Raw genomic sequence first — 16,088 nt, 5'->3', positions numbered from 1 at the left:
GGTTGTAGAAGTAAAAGTATAATTGAATGAGAGAAACTTGTATGTTCAAGTTCAGTTTCTGCTTTGAGCTGTAAGGTGAATTCACAGACCTCCAGCTTTCCTGTGGTTCTCGCTCTGCGGTGGACTCCGTTACGTTTTAATTCTCTTTTGTGTGGATTTGTAGTACAAGCCAAATGCCTTTCTTTGATCCCTTATCAGTATTGTGGAGAGGGAGATGATTTCTTACCATTTCTGTTGTGATCACTTAATTAACAAACGTCTTTAACTTCCTCTTAGGACCCGTGAACTTGAGCACATTTCCCCACTCGCTGTCAGCAATCTTGTCCATCACAGTTCCCTGCATTCTCGGCTTTCTCCCGGGACCTGTAGACAGCCTTGTTTTTCTAGCAGTGAGATAATTTTTCAGATTGTGAGTGTTCTAAAATACTTGGGTCGATTCCTTCCTGGGGATTTGCATGAAAAGGTATGAAGCGGCTTTCCAGGATGGCCTACATAAACAGCAAAGATTGCCTCAGCCTTTTGCCTATAAAACTGCAGTTTAGTTAGGAGGGAAATAAACCATGGCGTTTAACATATTTTCAGTAATTGGCTTAATTGCATGGTTGGAATTAAAGCATTGGAATTGTTGTTCAAAAGATAAAAATCCCTGTCCTACATGGAAAGTCAGAGCTCGGTGCGCCACTGTGATGCTTCATACGCTGTGATTCACAGCAGCCACTTAATCCTCTCAAACGTCACATCACAGGGTAGTTTGGGAGAATGTTGTGAAAATGTTGTGGGTATTTCTGCTAGCAAAACTGATTTGCCTTTTCATTTACATAAAGCAGGTCTAATCTTACAACTAAAAAATACCTTTTGGTGTAGTTATTACTACATATATATGTATGAACAGTATGATTTAGAAAAAAATAATTGACTATGACATCTGCTTTTCAATCTGGCGAAATAGGAGGAATAATCTAATACCTTGAAAACATTGTTACATGCCACTTAATTTTTTTGCTTTTGTTTTTAATTGAAGTCTAGTTGATGTACAATATTATTTAACTTACAGGTGTTTTTGTACATCATGATTCATAATTTTTATATTCATTTATAGTTATCATCAACCATTGCCTATATTCCCCGCGTTGTGTAACAAATAGACCCTTGCAGCCCGTTTCATGCCTAATTGTTTGTACCTCTTAACCCCCTCCCCCCTCCTCTACTGGTGGCCACTGCTTTGTTCTCTGCATCTGTGAGTCTGTTTCTTTTTTGTTGTATTTACTAGTTTGCTTTATTTTTCAGATTCCACAAATAAGTTATATCATATGTGCTGGTTAAATTTTGTATTCCAGGTTTGAAACACATTTAATTTGATTAAAAAAAAAAAACACTTTCAAAGCAAGTGCTCTTGAGTTAGTCAGACCTGAATTCAGATTTGAGTTCCACCACGGACCAGCTGTGCAGGCTTCGTGAAGCAAGCTGCTTTATTTCTCTAAACCTCAGTCCCCTTATCTGTAAAATGGGACTGAAGCCTTTATCTTAGCGTTGTTAGGACTTAAGCAAAATAAAATATGTGGGGAAAAAAAAGTACCTAGACTGGAGTGAGTGCTCAATAAAAGATAGCTCTTACTATGGTTAGAAAATAACTTTTCTTTGCCAGGAAGTAAAGCACAAATGTTGGAATATGAATTCAAGATTATTGTTTGATTTGAGTTTTGGAATCACTGTTTCACGAGCGATGAGAAGATATAGTTCACTCTACATCTTTAGTGAGAGACTTCGAGGGTGTGTAATGTTTCTTTACCTTCAGGTTATAAAACTGAAGAGTATTTTTAATCAAAACTACTATCAAGCTGGCATCGTTCCTGTGATTATTTTGCCCCCAAGATATTTACATTGGTAATTTACACAGAGAACTTTTATCGGAAAAGAAAATCTCTTTGATTTCCATAATGATAAAGCAGTAAAGAATGCTGGTCTAGTTCTCGTGTATTGAGGTATCAAAAACCCAGATCAAAGACACATGAAAAGCATTTTCTTTTCTTCTTCTTCTTCTTTCTTTTTTTTACCTGTTAGTCATTTCCCTTTAGAACACCTGTCTTTCTGTCAGAAGATTTTGCATAAACTTTGACTGTTATTGCATTATTGAGTTTTAAGGTGGCAAGATTGGAAGTGACATATCTTTTTTTTTTTTTAATTGAAGTATAGTCAGTTACAGTGTGTCAGTTTCTGGTGCACAGCATCATGTCCCAGGCATGCATATACATACATATATTCGTTTTCATATTTCTTCTTTAAATTATTATCGAAGCGATAGTTCCTCCATATCAATTAGGTGATAAATAAGAGTTATGGATCCTCCCCAGCCCCATGATCTCCCTACCCTGACTATTATTAGACAGAGCAAACAGCAGTGAATACATTCTTTTCTTAAGTGAGAAACACAATGAAAGTCAGCTCACAAAACCAAAACTTGTTTGTGAGATATCTGGCAAGTTTGGCAAATCCCACTTGTGATTAACTGGGGTCGCAGTTCCTAAAGGCCTACAATCGTAACCCTGCCTCCTTAGGGGAGGGCGACAGTGGGTCAGGCAGGTCACCTCTGTTGAGTCACAGAGCCCTCTGGAGTTCACGAGTCACCTGTGTGCTTAGCCTCCAGCCACCGCAGCCCCTCCCTCTGGCCCCTCCTGCCTGTGTGACTTTCCTGGCTCACCCTGTATCTGCTGACACCTCTCTGGATGTGTCTTATCATGGATGCATATGCATCTCTAACTAGAATTTTTAAAACCCAGATTTTCTTTTGCCTTTTGTTTCCTGCCTTCTTCCTCCAGTGTCCAGTATAGGACGCTCCAGTCTATTTCTTTAAGGAAAAAAGTTTAATTAATGAACAGGATGCTGTCAGTGTGGAATAGCAAAACGCAGAGAAAAGACAGATTAAAGCTGCTCTTTACTTCTCTCTGTTCAATCCCCAGTTGGATGGAATGGTGCTGAGCAGCAGCCAAAGCTGTGGCAGTGGAAATTACTTGTTTCAATATTGAATGAAGGCTCAGCTGAGAGAGACGAGTTTTAGGGCTGTTTATTTCCCTTCGTGGAATTAAGGTGACTTCCCTTTGCACAGTGTGTCTCCTCGATTTAGGAGCCAAACAGCCTGTGCCTGTTGGTCAGATCCGCTTAATTCTGCAGCCTTGGCGGACGTGATGTTTTCATAACAGAAGGGAAAGGTAGGCAGCAATCCTCAGAGCCTTTAAGGAATTCAGATTTGACCATTTGTTGCCCATTTATATGCGATTTTGTGTGCATACCTATGGAATTTAATTTGTAACTTTTGAAGGCCCTCACTCTTGTGGATAGTGGGTGACAAGTGGAGAGATGGAAAGAAGCAGAAGCCCCTGCCATCACAATTCACTATCTGCGTTGGATTTGATGCAGCTAAGGAAGGGAAACCTAAACCATGCGATGGGGTATGTGTGTAGCCCAGCACAGACCAGCATGTGTTGTGAAACATGAGCCATTTAGACTTAGAAGACAAAGCACATGCTGTTTTCCACCGTGGCTGATCCAAACTGCATTCCCACCAGCAGTGTAGGAGGGTTCCCTTTTCTCCACAGCCTCTCCAGCATTTGTCACTTGTGGACTTTTGAATGATGGACGTTCTGACTGGTGTGAGGTGATACCTCATTGTAGTTTTGATTTGCATTTCTCTGATAATTAGTGATACTGAGCATTTTTCATGTGCCTATTGATCATTTGTATTTCTTCCTTGGAGAATTGCTTGTTTAGGTCTTCCATCCATTTTTGGATTGGGTTGTTTGTTTTTTTCTTATTAAGTTGTGTGAGCTGCTTATATATTCTGGAGATCAAGCCTTTAAAAGACTAGGAATAGATTTACCATATGACCCAATAATCCTGCTCCTGGGCATATATCCAGACCCTACTTCAAAAAGGCACCTGCACCCTAATGTTCATAGCAGCACTAGTTACAATAGCCAAGACATGGAAACAGCCTAAATGTCCATCGACAGATGACTGGATAAAGAAGATGTGGTATATTTATACAATGGAATACTACTCAGCCATAAAAAACGACCACATAGCGCCATTTGCAGCAACATGGATGTTCCTGGAGAATGTCATTCTAAGTGAAGTAAGCCAGAAAGAGAAAGAAAAATACCATATGAGATTGCTCATACCATGAGATGGAAATCTTAAAAAAAAGAAAGGAAGGAAGGAAGAAAGAAAAAGATAAATGAACATAAATGCAAAACAGAAACAGACTCACAGACGTAGAATATAAACTTGTGGTTACTGAGGGGGAGGGGGATGAGAAGGGACAGACTGAGAGTTTGAAATTTTACTGACAGGCATATGTAGAATAGATAAACAAGACTATATTGTATAGCACAGAGAAATGTATATAAGACCTTGTGGTAGCTCACAGTGAAAAAGAATGTGACAGTGAACATATGTATGTTCATGTATAACTGAAAAACTGTACTCTACACTGGAAATTGACACAACATTGTAAACTGACTATAACTTGAAAAAAAACCATATTCTTCTGCATTGATATCACTCATCTGATGTTGCAGCTGCTTGGTGAAAGCGTTCTCATTATCAGCTATTTAAATTTCAGAAGTGATACTGTGCTTTTATTTCTTTAGAAACAAATTAAGTGCACCAACCTGATTTGGGGATTATTAGCATTCAGCAAATCACTCCTTAGAGCCATGCATCAAAATATTATTATTCCTGTAATTTTACATGTGTTAACCCTCCTCATTACTGTTCTGCTCATTTGCGTGCTGCATATATAGAACCCTAGGAGCAGTTTTCGGATTTTAAAGAAAATTGATCTGCGTAGTACGTGGCTAGCAGACTTGGGATCCTAACAGTTGTCACATCAGAGCACCAGGCTTCGATGTTCACAGCTGTCTACAGCTTAATTTTTTGGTTATTACTCTTGTTATTTAAATCATCAAGTCTGAATTAATGTTTGCTAAGAGTTCTTAGTTCAGGGATCGCTTTTCTTTATAAAGCAGAAATGGAAATAATTTCTAGTAAATGTTGAATTTATGACACGAGAAACTGAGAAAGATAGCTATGCAAGAAATTTTTTTATAGCAGTATGGTAATTTAAGGCATTATTTGTATACATATTTTAAAGATCATAAATGGATGTGAGTGTGTGTGAGTGTGTGTGTGTGTGTGCGCATGTGTGTGTGTGTATTTCAGGAGGAAAATGTTTCACATGATAACCTACGTAGGTAACTATCCAGGCAAAAGCAATGCAGTTTTTTTTTCCCTCAAAGTTTCTAAATGTGACATAGCATAGAAAAAAAGTTACGAGAGGAAGATCCCTTAATAATTAATTGCCTGAGGGACGTGCCTTTCTATCCACATGTTTAATATTTCTGTATGGTTGGTGACAGAGACAGGTTGTAATGAATTGAACAGAAAAGTGAACATGGCCACTTCGATTTTATTTCTGTACTCTTGCTGTGGTTTTGGAGAATTAATCCTCCTGTTAGTTCTTTTACTATAAAATAGTGATTATGGTACTGAGAAAAGTATTGCAAATTATTCAAAGCCAACTGCTTATAGAACTTACAAGTGGCTGTCTTTGAACTTTCTAGTAATTACTTATAGGAAATACCAGGGCAAGGTAATTAGTGGTATCAATAAATGTTTACTCAGGGCCTCTAAGGCACCGGGCAGGAGCAGGGAGCCCAAGATCCTAGAGGTCTGCAGGTCAGCAGGGACAGCCTCGGCTCCCCCACCATGCTGTCTGCCACCCTTTTTCTAGAAAGATGGCGATTTTCCTAGCTCACGCCCAGAAAAGAGACTGAAGTGAAAAGTCATTCATTTGATAAGTATTAGATGGAACAATACGGCCAGAGGATCGTGAAGGTGTGACCTCGCCCGATGGCTCTCTCCCTCTCCATCTGTGTCCATCAAGATAGCAGAGCCAGTCAGTGACAGTCAGTTGTCTAGCCCCAGACGGTGATTTTTATCTGTTGAGTTTTAATGTGTGCCCAGTCATGACAGTGGAGCCTGGGAGACCACTGAATACCACTGGGATGCACTTGCCCTTCCTGCTGCTTGGGGACAGGCGGTTCTGGGTCTGGCGCTACACAGGGCGGGCAGCCGAGACGTGTTGGGTCCGGCGAGTGCGCCCAGGAGAGGGGGCCACAGCCAGACCGCGGTTTCAGACGTGCTGCCGGGGAAGTCCTTACTCGGGGTCCGTCAGGGAATACAGTGAGTTAAGTGCTTCTATGTACTTCAGTAATACAGTGGAAATACATGAACTGGTAATCACCAAGTGGCTTGAAAATTCACTCTTGATAGGTGAGAATTGTATGTAAAATATAGATACAGTAGTTTTCGTATTCACAGTTTGACATAAGCTGCCTGCCTTCTGGTTTGGCTTTTGTCTTCCTTGATTAAGGTACTGTGGGCTTCACAATCTTATTTTGAACAAAGCTCAAAACATTCTGTTTTGGAATGTGGCAAGCTCTCCGAGTTCACCTCGGCTCAGCAGGCCGGGGCCTCCCAGCTGCCCTGCGGACGGGACCGCGCGTGCTGCGAGGCCTCACTCACACGTGCATCTCCAAGTTCCGTTCCCACGAGTGGATGTGTGAGATTGCTGGGCTATTTAAAGCGTCTTCTAACACTTGAAAATATGTGCTTTAAGAAGTTGATGGAATTGGGGAAAAAAAGATGCAATTTCCTGTTTTGTCTTGGCCTTTTCTGTTAGCACGTCCCTGGTGAGTAGTTCATTGGAAAGAACAGCACGGCAAAATAAATTCAGTTTCTTAATGAGAGAGCACATCAGAGTTAGAAGCAAACAGATAACCTGAAGCCATGCAGTAAGTTTACACAGCCTTCCCTTGGCGGGGCCATCTTCCTGCATTGCTGAAAACACAATCCATCAATAATTCAGTGGAGTTACATTTGGTTATAAGAAGGCAGCCAGTTGGGTTTGAGACTTTCATTCCGATCCTTTGTCATAATTCACAGGATGGAGTAACCTATCATTACCGTGGCTCCTGTCACATGTCAGTAAAGGGCCAAGAGGGACGTATTTCTCGTCCGCGGTGAACGTTTTATCATTTCTCTGACACTTCCCTTGACTTTGATGTGCTGCTGCTTTGTCTTAAATAACACCTGTATGTTGCCTGCGTACGTTAACAGTACAATGTGACCAGGGTAAAACCCACTAAAATAAACATGAAAATTCACTTGAGTTTTCTAAGCTAGAGACCTTTTAATTGTTTAAGAAAACGCCTGTGCCTGTTAGAGGTGAATGACCCTCCTTTCTGGTACTTGGGGCTGGGAGGCGTACGGTTCTGTAGGGTGATCTGTAGGGTTCTGCGAGGTTTGCTAGACGTTACAGTAAATTCAAAGGGCTTTACTTATTAGTAACACGGTCGAAACCCTTTTTTGTTTCCCTAATACCACATACTTTAAGGAAATTGAAAATTAACGCTAAGTTCTAAGAAGAGCTTCAGCTGTTGTCGACACTTAAAATTTTTTCTCTAGTTTCCGAAGAGGTCACTGTGCTTCCTGGGGGGATAAATGCATTTTCGTGTGTTTATCATAAAGTGAGAGAAAGAACACGGACGTTGAGCAAGGGATAAAGTGGCATCAGTCCCGACACAATATTGTACTGTGTGCGTTTGAACGTTCCACTTAATCGTTCCAGGCCTCGACTTTCCAGGCTGTAAGATAGAGATAACCACACCAATTCTGCAGGGTTGTTGTGAGAATCAAATGCGACAGCCTGTTTTCACCTAGTCCATTGCCTGGTATATAGACTTTTTATTTTGAAAAAATGTTAGACTTAACAGAAGAATTGCAAAAATGGTACCAGGAGTTCCCTGTGGCACTCAGCCTCCCCCGATAATAACTACACAGGTATCAAAATCAGCACATTAATGCTGGTGCAGTACCATTGATGGAGACTTGATCCAGATGTCACCGGTTTCTCACGGTTGTCCCTCTGCTGTTCGAGGTTCCACCCAGCGTTGCATCTGGGACAGTTTCTGTCTTTCCTTGTCTTTCATGACCTTAGTACTTTTGAGAGGAACTGGTCAGCTTTTCATAGATTGTCTCTCACTTTGGGTTTATTCACTGCTTTCTCAGGATTAGATGGAGGTTGTCTGTTTTTCGCAGGAACACCCTCCTGACCGCATCATGTCAAGGGGTGTGTGATGCCCACGTAACTTACCACTGGTGGTGTCAGCCGTGACCGCTGGGTTCAGGTGCTGTCCGCGGGGCCTCTCCCCTGCGGGGTTCCCCTTTTCCCCTCAGAGTGTCTTGGGGGAGGCATTTTAGACTGTGCACGTATCCTGTGCCCCCACTGATTTTAGCATCCCTGGTGGACTTTGCCTGCAACTATTATTTTATGATGCTCTGATGGTTATTTTCTTTTTCTCTGTCCTCCATTTATCAGTTTCAATTCTTCTTTAAGGAAAAGCTGTCCCTTCTTCCCCTGTTTACTTATTTATTCAGTAATTTGTAACACTGTGTGCCCATGGCTACTCGATGAATTATACATTTCATCCTGTGGGTTATAATTCAGTGCTGTTGCTGTTGGTTTTATTGCTCAAGTGGTCCAGCTCTGGCCATTGAGAGCCCCCTCAGGCCGGTTCCCAGGCCCTCGCCAGGCCCGCATCCTCTTTCTGAGCACATCCTCTCTAGCACCACGGGATGCTCCGGGCACCTGTTGTGTTTTTCCCTGCCTTGGTCCTGGAATCACCCAGTTCCCCAAAAGGCCTTGTAAACTCCCTTGAAAAATAAATTAGCCATCTGTCACTCAAAATACATTATTTTAACTCTTGATGTAATATTTTGCATATTTCTCTTTTGGTCTCCGGATGCAGTCTTAGGGAATTGAGTCTCGCCCAGTGGGAATGACTGCTTCCCAGCCTCTAGAAGAGAAAGAGAACACCTGCCTGCAACAGGCACCTATGTCTCCTTTTTGTCCCCGAAATTGTCAGGGAACAGTCTGGCTAGTCACTGGAAATTAAAACTTGATCGCGTGCCCTTTGTTCTTTCAGGGCTCGACGCATTCTGTCATTCATTGCTACCTTTTAAAGTCTAGTGTGATGTTTCCTTTCAGTCATCTGTTGTGTAGCCACACTTAGATGACTAGAAAATGACGTACTGTCTACTAAGTGAAATATCTAGCTCTGTTATTATGACTCTGGGAAAATCAAGTTCTCCTTTTAGCCGTTACTTTGTAAAGTTCTTTTGGAGCTGATTTTATAATTATGATGGAAGTGAGAGTGTACTAGAGATCTTGTCTGTTTTGTATAGTCTGGCTCATTTTGGACATTGATAGGAAAATGTGTATTTTAATATGCTGTGAGTCACCACTAGAGGGGGCTCCTGGGTAGCCAGTTACCCACTAGCTGTTTATTCCGGATTTCCTGAGGCAGAAGGATTGACAGCAAAGGTGGAGAGAGGAAGGCCAGCAAGTGGGATCAAAAAGAAAACTGGAGTGGCCATGTTAATATTGTACAAAATGGAGTGCAAGAAAAAAAGAACTTAACAGGAAAAACAGTTAAATTGTATATGTTGATAAACTACACCTTTTATCTGCCAGGAATATATGACAATTCTGGACCTTTGTGAACTCAGAAAGATATCACAGAACTATTATTAATATATATGTAAATGTTTAAGGGTTTATTATGAGAAATACTTAGCTAGTTCCTAACATTTTTAAGATTCGGAAGTTATATTTTTCCAATAATCCTGGTAACTCTTCGAAACCTTAGATTTATTGCACATTTTATACACACACACACACACACACACACACACACACACACTAGATTATGAGTAGTTTTTTTTGTTTTGTTTTGTTTTTTGGCAGGGGCAGGTAATCAGGTTTATTTATTTTTCAGAGGAGGCACTGGGGATTGAACCCAGGCCCTCGTGCATGCTAAGCACGTGCTCTACCACTGAGCTATACCCTCCCCCCAAGTGAATAGTATCTTGAGACATCTTTTTAATGGTAAAGCTAGAGCTTTAAAATTCCATAACAGAAGTTCAGTTCTAGGAAATATGAGTATTGTGGATGAAAGTACTCAGATGAGGTAATCTAGAAAAGCAGAGTATAAAAAAAATTGGCCAAAACCAAATGTAGGAAGTGAGTGAACAGGATGAAATGAATCTAGCAGAAGTTGAATAAATGTACATTTATTGCTACTTCAAAAAGTTGGTAAGAATCAGCACTCTGCCTGGGGAGATGAAGGAGCCCTGCCCTGGGGGGTGCAGCCCCGCGTCAGCTCGCGCCCTGCGTGCCGGCCCAGGTGGTATTTGCGGCCTTTTCTCTGTGCCTGGGGTGGAAAGCCCAGTGCAGCCCCAGCTGCAGGGCCCGACGGCAGGCCGCCTCCTCTGCTTCTCAGGGTGTCAGGCCTGGCCTTTAGCTACAGTGAGATGGAGATAAACGGGCCGCCTTTGAAGGGTTACTAAGTTTAGTCTTTTGGGCTCTGAGTCCGTGATTCAGGAAGTGCTTTTGTTTCAGTGAAGGAAGGGTTGCCTGTGGTTCCTGCCTTTGAACTTGGGATCTGAACACGTCTCCCGTCACTGCTGTGTCAGCGGCGTGCATAGCAGTGAGCAGTGCAGGCTTTCTGGAGCCAGCGTTCCGGGCGGGATGCTGAGATTCCATCCCGAGCCTGTCCCTTCTGAGTGCCGGGCACGCCGGCTGAACAGAGGGCCAAGTGACCCACCGCACAGCTCCCCCCGCCTGGCCGGTGTCTTCTTGGGGTTGGCTTGTGGAGGCCTCTGTTTAAATCGTGTGAGGCTCACCCTGGCTCCAGCTCCGAAATTCTGACTGATCTGGAAGGTACACTTGCTCAAGCTCCTGACCCAGTTGCCAGGGAGGGGCGCCCCCTCTCCTCTGCCCCTAGGCTTGCCCTCCAGTTCCCCGACATGCCCCAGCTAGGGTGTCAGAGGGGGAGGCCTGTCAAGAGTGCCCGGTAATTTGAAAACAGATGAAACACTATTTAGTGTTTTTTCATTTCTGATGTTTAACTTCAAATTTACCATTGTTAGTGGTTCTAAAATTCTGGCGAATTAGGAAGTAAATGAATGCTCCTTGAGTGTCTTGGTGGAGTTACCATTTCTTTGAGAGCAGACAGTTTTCCCCGCTATTCAGGACATCTTTTTTCACCCGGACTCAGTGTGACTGTCAGATGTCGCTGTGCAGTTGAGTGACAGTGGGGAAGCAGCCTGCAGGAGAATGTCTGCTGTGGATAACTGACATCTCCTGCATTTTTTTTTCATTCCCTCCACTTATAATTTTGTAGTAGTTTCCTGAAGGTAGAAGACTAAGAATTTTAACTCTGTCTCTTTTCCACCAAGTAATCCAAATAACTATTCACTTGCCCTCTTGAAACCTTAGTTTGCACGGTTATGACATAGGGGCACCTAACTTCCATACCTTAAAAGTAGTGAAGAGTCTAAGAAGAACCACTGTGTCACTGCTGGGGACCTGTGGAAAGGAAGCCTTTATTACTGAAACGTCACCAAGCATTGCTTTGGTTTCTATTGCTAATAACAGGGCACAGTTGTCCTAAATTGCCCATTAGGAATTTAGAAATGATGTTCTTTATTTCATAGCTGCAGATAGAACAATGGAGACAGCCCTGGGGCACAGAAGACCCTCAAGTCTTGTTTTCTGAGTCTGTTTGGGGGCAGTCCCTATAGCAGAGCATGAGGAAGATGAACCCAGTAGCACCGCGCCTCCCGCATCCTCGGGGGACTCGGGCAGGGTTCTGACAGAGCCACCGCTGATCTTTCTTTTTTGCTCTCTTGGCTTCCCTGAAAGTGGTCTACTTGATCAACTACCTTATAAAACTACATGGGATCATTTTATCTTATACTTCTTTCTGTGGATTTCTAGCATTTCACTGTTTTTCCATTTTCTAACAAAGCGGTGACTCAGAATTTTCGCTTGACCCCGCCTCAAGGGGGAATTCGAAGGAAGGAAGCTCTGCCTGTCCTGGGGTCTAGAACTGAAAATGTTCTCCATGGCTTTAGGGAAAGGGATCAGGCTGTGAAGATGGAGAATTCAGGTCCTGCTTTCCCAGATGAAACCATAGGCGAGGAATGGAACCTCCAGGGAGACTGGCCAAAGACAGACTAAAACGAACGGAGGTTCACTGACTCCTTCGTCACCTGTACACCCGGGACGCCCAGGGATGAGTAAGCAAAGGGGTGGTTTCAGTTTGGGCTCAGATGCTAAATAAAGGAAAAGGAGTCTGGGGCTCCTGGGCCTGGGGAGGCAAGTGTGGGAAGCTGACAAGGAAAAGCATAGTAAACATGGGTTATTTAGGGAGGTTCGTCAAGAAGATTAAAGCCCGCCTTCTCCGTTTCGTAAGAGTTGTTGAGAGTCCTCCTTTTTCAGGAGGGAGACATCTTGGAAAACTTGTAGGCTGTTTTTAGAGTTTTTCCTACAACAGTTTCTCAGTGGCCTTTAACTCAAAATAACCCATCTGCCCAGAAGGCTCACTTTGGTGCGGTGTGCCCTGGTCCCCCCAGACTCTTCTGGTGGGTGATCCACACTCTTTCAAGTGAACTCCCAGGAGTTACTCAGAGATATACTTGAATAAAAAGTGGAACTTACTTTTAAAATTTCACCTTTCAAACACGGCACAAACTAGTGTATGCAAGTTTTATACAAATACTTGTAGCAAATAATCATAATATATACTTAGCATTTTACAGTTTACAAAGTGCTTTTGCACAAGAGTGAAGGACAGGGCTCATGATTACAGTATGAAAAAGGGAAAAAAGAGACCGAGGTAATTTGTAATTGTCTAACGCTCCTCCGGTCAGTGGCAGGGCTAGAACCAAAGCCTGAGTTCTGTCTCTAACACCTTTGCCGCCTCACCACCTGCTGAGTTCTCACCAATGAGAAGTGAACAAACTTACAGAGCAGAAGAAATATTTAGCACACCCTAGGAGGTAGTTTACTGAATTAAAGTAACAGCAACAGTACCTTCCAGCTGTGTTACAGACATCAGCTTGCTTAGCCGATTTAAGTCCCTCTAAGAGTTAGAGGGAGTAACTAGACTTCAGGTTTTTCTGATGAGGAAGTTGGAGGCAAAATGCAGAAGTAATTTAAGGAATATTAAACAACGCGCCGGGGCTGACCCACTAGTTAATAGTGCTGGCTACAAACCGTCACCCGCCATCTGCTCCTACAACAAGGAAGTCGCAGTGCCGGAGGGTCCCCTTTCTCCACACTCTCTCCAGCGTTTATTACTTGTAGACCTTTTGATGATGGCCATTCTGGCTGGTGTGAGGTGATACCTCCTTGTAGTTCTGATTTGCACGTCTCTGCTAATCAGTGATGCTGAGCATCTTTTCATGTGTTTGTTGGCCATCTGGATGGCTTCTTTGGGGAAATGTCTATTTAGGTCTTCTGGCCATTTTTGGATTGGGTTATTTGCTTTTTTGGTATTGGTAACTCTGAAGTATATTCGATTCAAAGCTTATTCTGTGCTAGATGCTGTGCCCAGTGCTTTGTGAAGATGAGCTCTTGGCTTACCCCCACACCAACCCCACGTGTTAGGCATCACTCCTTTGTATGTGCTGTATAAGGGAACTGATATATAGAGAGGTTGAGTCACCTGTCCAAGGTCACACAGCCAGCATGTGGTAGCGACAAGATTGAAACTCAGGTATCTGACTTAAAGCCCTTGTCTTAACTATTAGCCTTGGTCTCTAGGCTCCTTCAGTGTGTTATTTGCTTAGAATATGTGTGATATTTCAGTGACCTCACTGAGTTAAACTGTGGTTAAAGTTAAGAGTTAAAGTATTTGGAATCTGTAGGTGACTGATGGCAAAATTCATTTTACAGATCGTAGTTAGTTGAGTAGTTTAGAAAGTAAGCATTTTAAAAGGGGGCTACTGTGTATTCAGTGCCTATACCATGCCTTCTGGTTGTCAGCATTGTTAAGTAAAACTTTAGGGAAGTTGCACAAGAAGGGACAGTCTAAAGCTGGAGGACAGTCGGCAAGAATGGGTGTCGGCAGAGGTCGTGGGGTGATTGCACGGCCTCTCCCAGTCCGGGTCCCTTTACCTGTGCGGGCCTGCTGCTGAGCTGTGAGTTCCTGTGGGCATTTATGATGACGAAACTTCCTGGATTCCGGGCATTGAAGGAGGTCCCCTGGACTTGGCAGATCCTCCCTCTGGGTGTTTTTAAATGTGTAAGTTAGGGTTCTGGATCCGTGTGAGTAGGAAACAGCTCACCAAAAAGGGATAGAAAACGTCTTTGTCAAAACCTGTCATATCTTTACCCTGTTCTCTGCCCCTGTGTGTGTGGCTGTTTGGCTGGTGTAGGTCAAGGAGAGTTTCCTTTTTGGAATTCAGTCTCTGAAGGGTACCTGGTGGTCACCGTCCTCACACTGCCATGTAAGCTGAGCCTGACTGATGACTGGTGGTGTTTGTTGTTTTGACAGTAGGACTGATGTTTGGTCTTGGGGCCCTTCGTGGCAGGAAAGACTTTCTTCTGGGGAAGACCAGGCACTGCTCTTGGCAGTTAGAGGCTTACAGCATGGTCTCTGAGTCCATGTACTCGTGATTTCTGAGTAGATTAGGTATAAACACTTCTCAGCATGTGACAGGATGAGATCCCTAGGCCATGGGTGGGACTAGGATGGAAGGCAGGGGCATCAGAGAGACTCTGAATGAGACGGAGCAGGGGCACAGTGAAGCTGTGCTGCCGCATCGTTTATCTTGAGTTCCAGGGAAACATTATGGCCCAGCAAAGAATTTGCTGGTGTCTTTGGCAGTAAAACGGATTGCAGTGCCACAGCTGGGCTGTCAGGACCAACTTGGGAGGGTGCCAGCTTGCACTCCTCCACCTTCAGACCATTTCCCATCCCCGGGTGGAGTGGGATGGAGGCTCCACGATGGAAGAGTGTGTTTTCCATTTGGTTCTCGCCACCTCTTCCCACGTGAACACTTAGAGGTGTTCCTCTGAGTGGTGGATGGGGGCGCCTAAATGTTCTCTAAAAGACATCACCCAGTCAAGGTACCTCTGCACGGTATTTCAAGACTTTGTCAGTCTGAAAACTAGAGAAGATAACCTGTATGATAAATACGTGAGTAGTCTGAGAGCTTGGTGAGGTCCAAAGTTTAGACATACGTAGACACGGGTGGTGAATACATTGGAAAAGAAAGCAAGGAGAAAGATGCAAATTTTAGCTTTTCTTCCTTTAGCGAGAGTAGCTTTCCATGACCTTAACAGAATGACTGATCAGAAGGCTCTTTCAGTATTTTCTGATGAACACACAGAAACCTTGTATCTAATTCAATTCAATTCATACCTAAAAGTTTGCACAAAGAGATTGATTATGGTTACTGTAACAAACAGAAGCTGTTTATAAAAGCTGTTTGCTGAACTTTTAACATTCTTGTTTTCACCAATGAAATTTAATGATATTTGGAAATCTGGGTGGGGGGGAGTTTTCTTTTGTTGAAATTCCATTTGTTTTCCTGATTGTAGAGGTAGTTAAGAAACCATAAGCTACTGATTACTGAAAATTCCAGCAGTCTTTTTTTTTTAGTAGAAATTCTGAAATGTATGTGGCAATAAATGCAAAGACATAGAATAGCCAAAGTCATATTGAAAAAGAACACAGCAGGAGGACTTAACATTATCTGAATTTGAGACTTAACGCTAAAGATTTTATAACCAAGACAGTGAGGCATTGGCAAAACGGGAGACAGACCTAGAGAGCAGTGGTCTAACCCAGCATCCGAAAGTAGACCACTCGTGCATGGTCAAACTTAACAAGGGTGCCAAAGCGATTTATTTAATAAGGAAAGGAAAATACCTTCAATAAATGGTGTTGGAAAAAGTGTTACACAGTTCACGTTGGGTGAAGGGTACTGGAATATGCCATCCCAGAATACCCCACTTTGTTGACTGGAAAAAAAAAGTACACAACATGAGAATCGTGATTTAAGTTTTATCTGGGGCAAAATGAGGACTATAGCTCGGGAGACAGCCTCTCAGACAGCTCTGAGGAACTGCTCCGAAGAGGTGGGGACGTCAGTATTGATGTGATTTTGGTGACGGG

The 16,088-nt window shown here is 43.0% G+C and overlaps 1 protein-coding gene across 2 annotated transcripts in view; it reads left to right on the top strand.

Moving 5' to 3' along the window:
• Positions 1–16,088, top strand: part of PRIM2 (DNA primase subunit 2) — a 215,376-nt gene that overhangs the window by 164,303 nt on the left and 34,985 nt on the right. The gene's annotated exons all lie outside the window — the stretch shown is intronic.

The sequence above is a fragment of the Vicugna pacos genome, chromosome 20 (assembly GCF_048564905.1).
Source record: "Vicugna pacos chromosome 20, VicPac4, whole genome shotgun sequence".
NCBI classification, from domain to species: Eukaryota; Metazoa; Chordata; class Mammalia; order Artiodactyla; family Camelidae; genus Vicugna; species Vicugna pacos.
The sequence above is the reverse complement of the archived record's forward strand: the minus strand, read 5'-3'. Positions and strand labels throughout refer to the sequence as shown.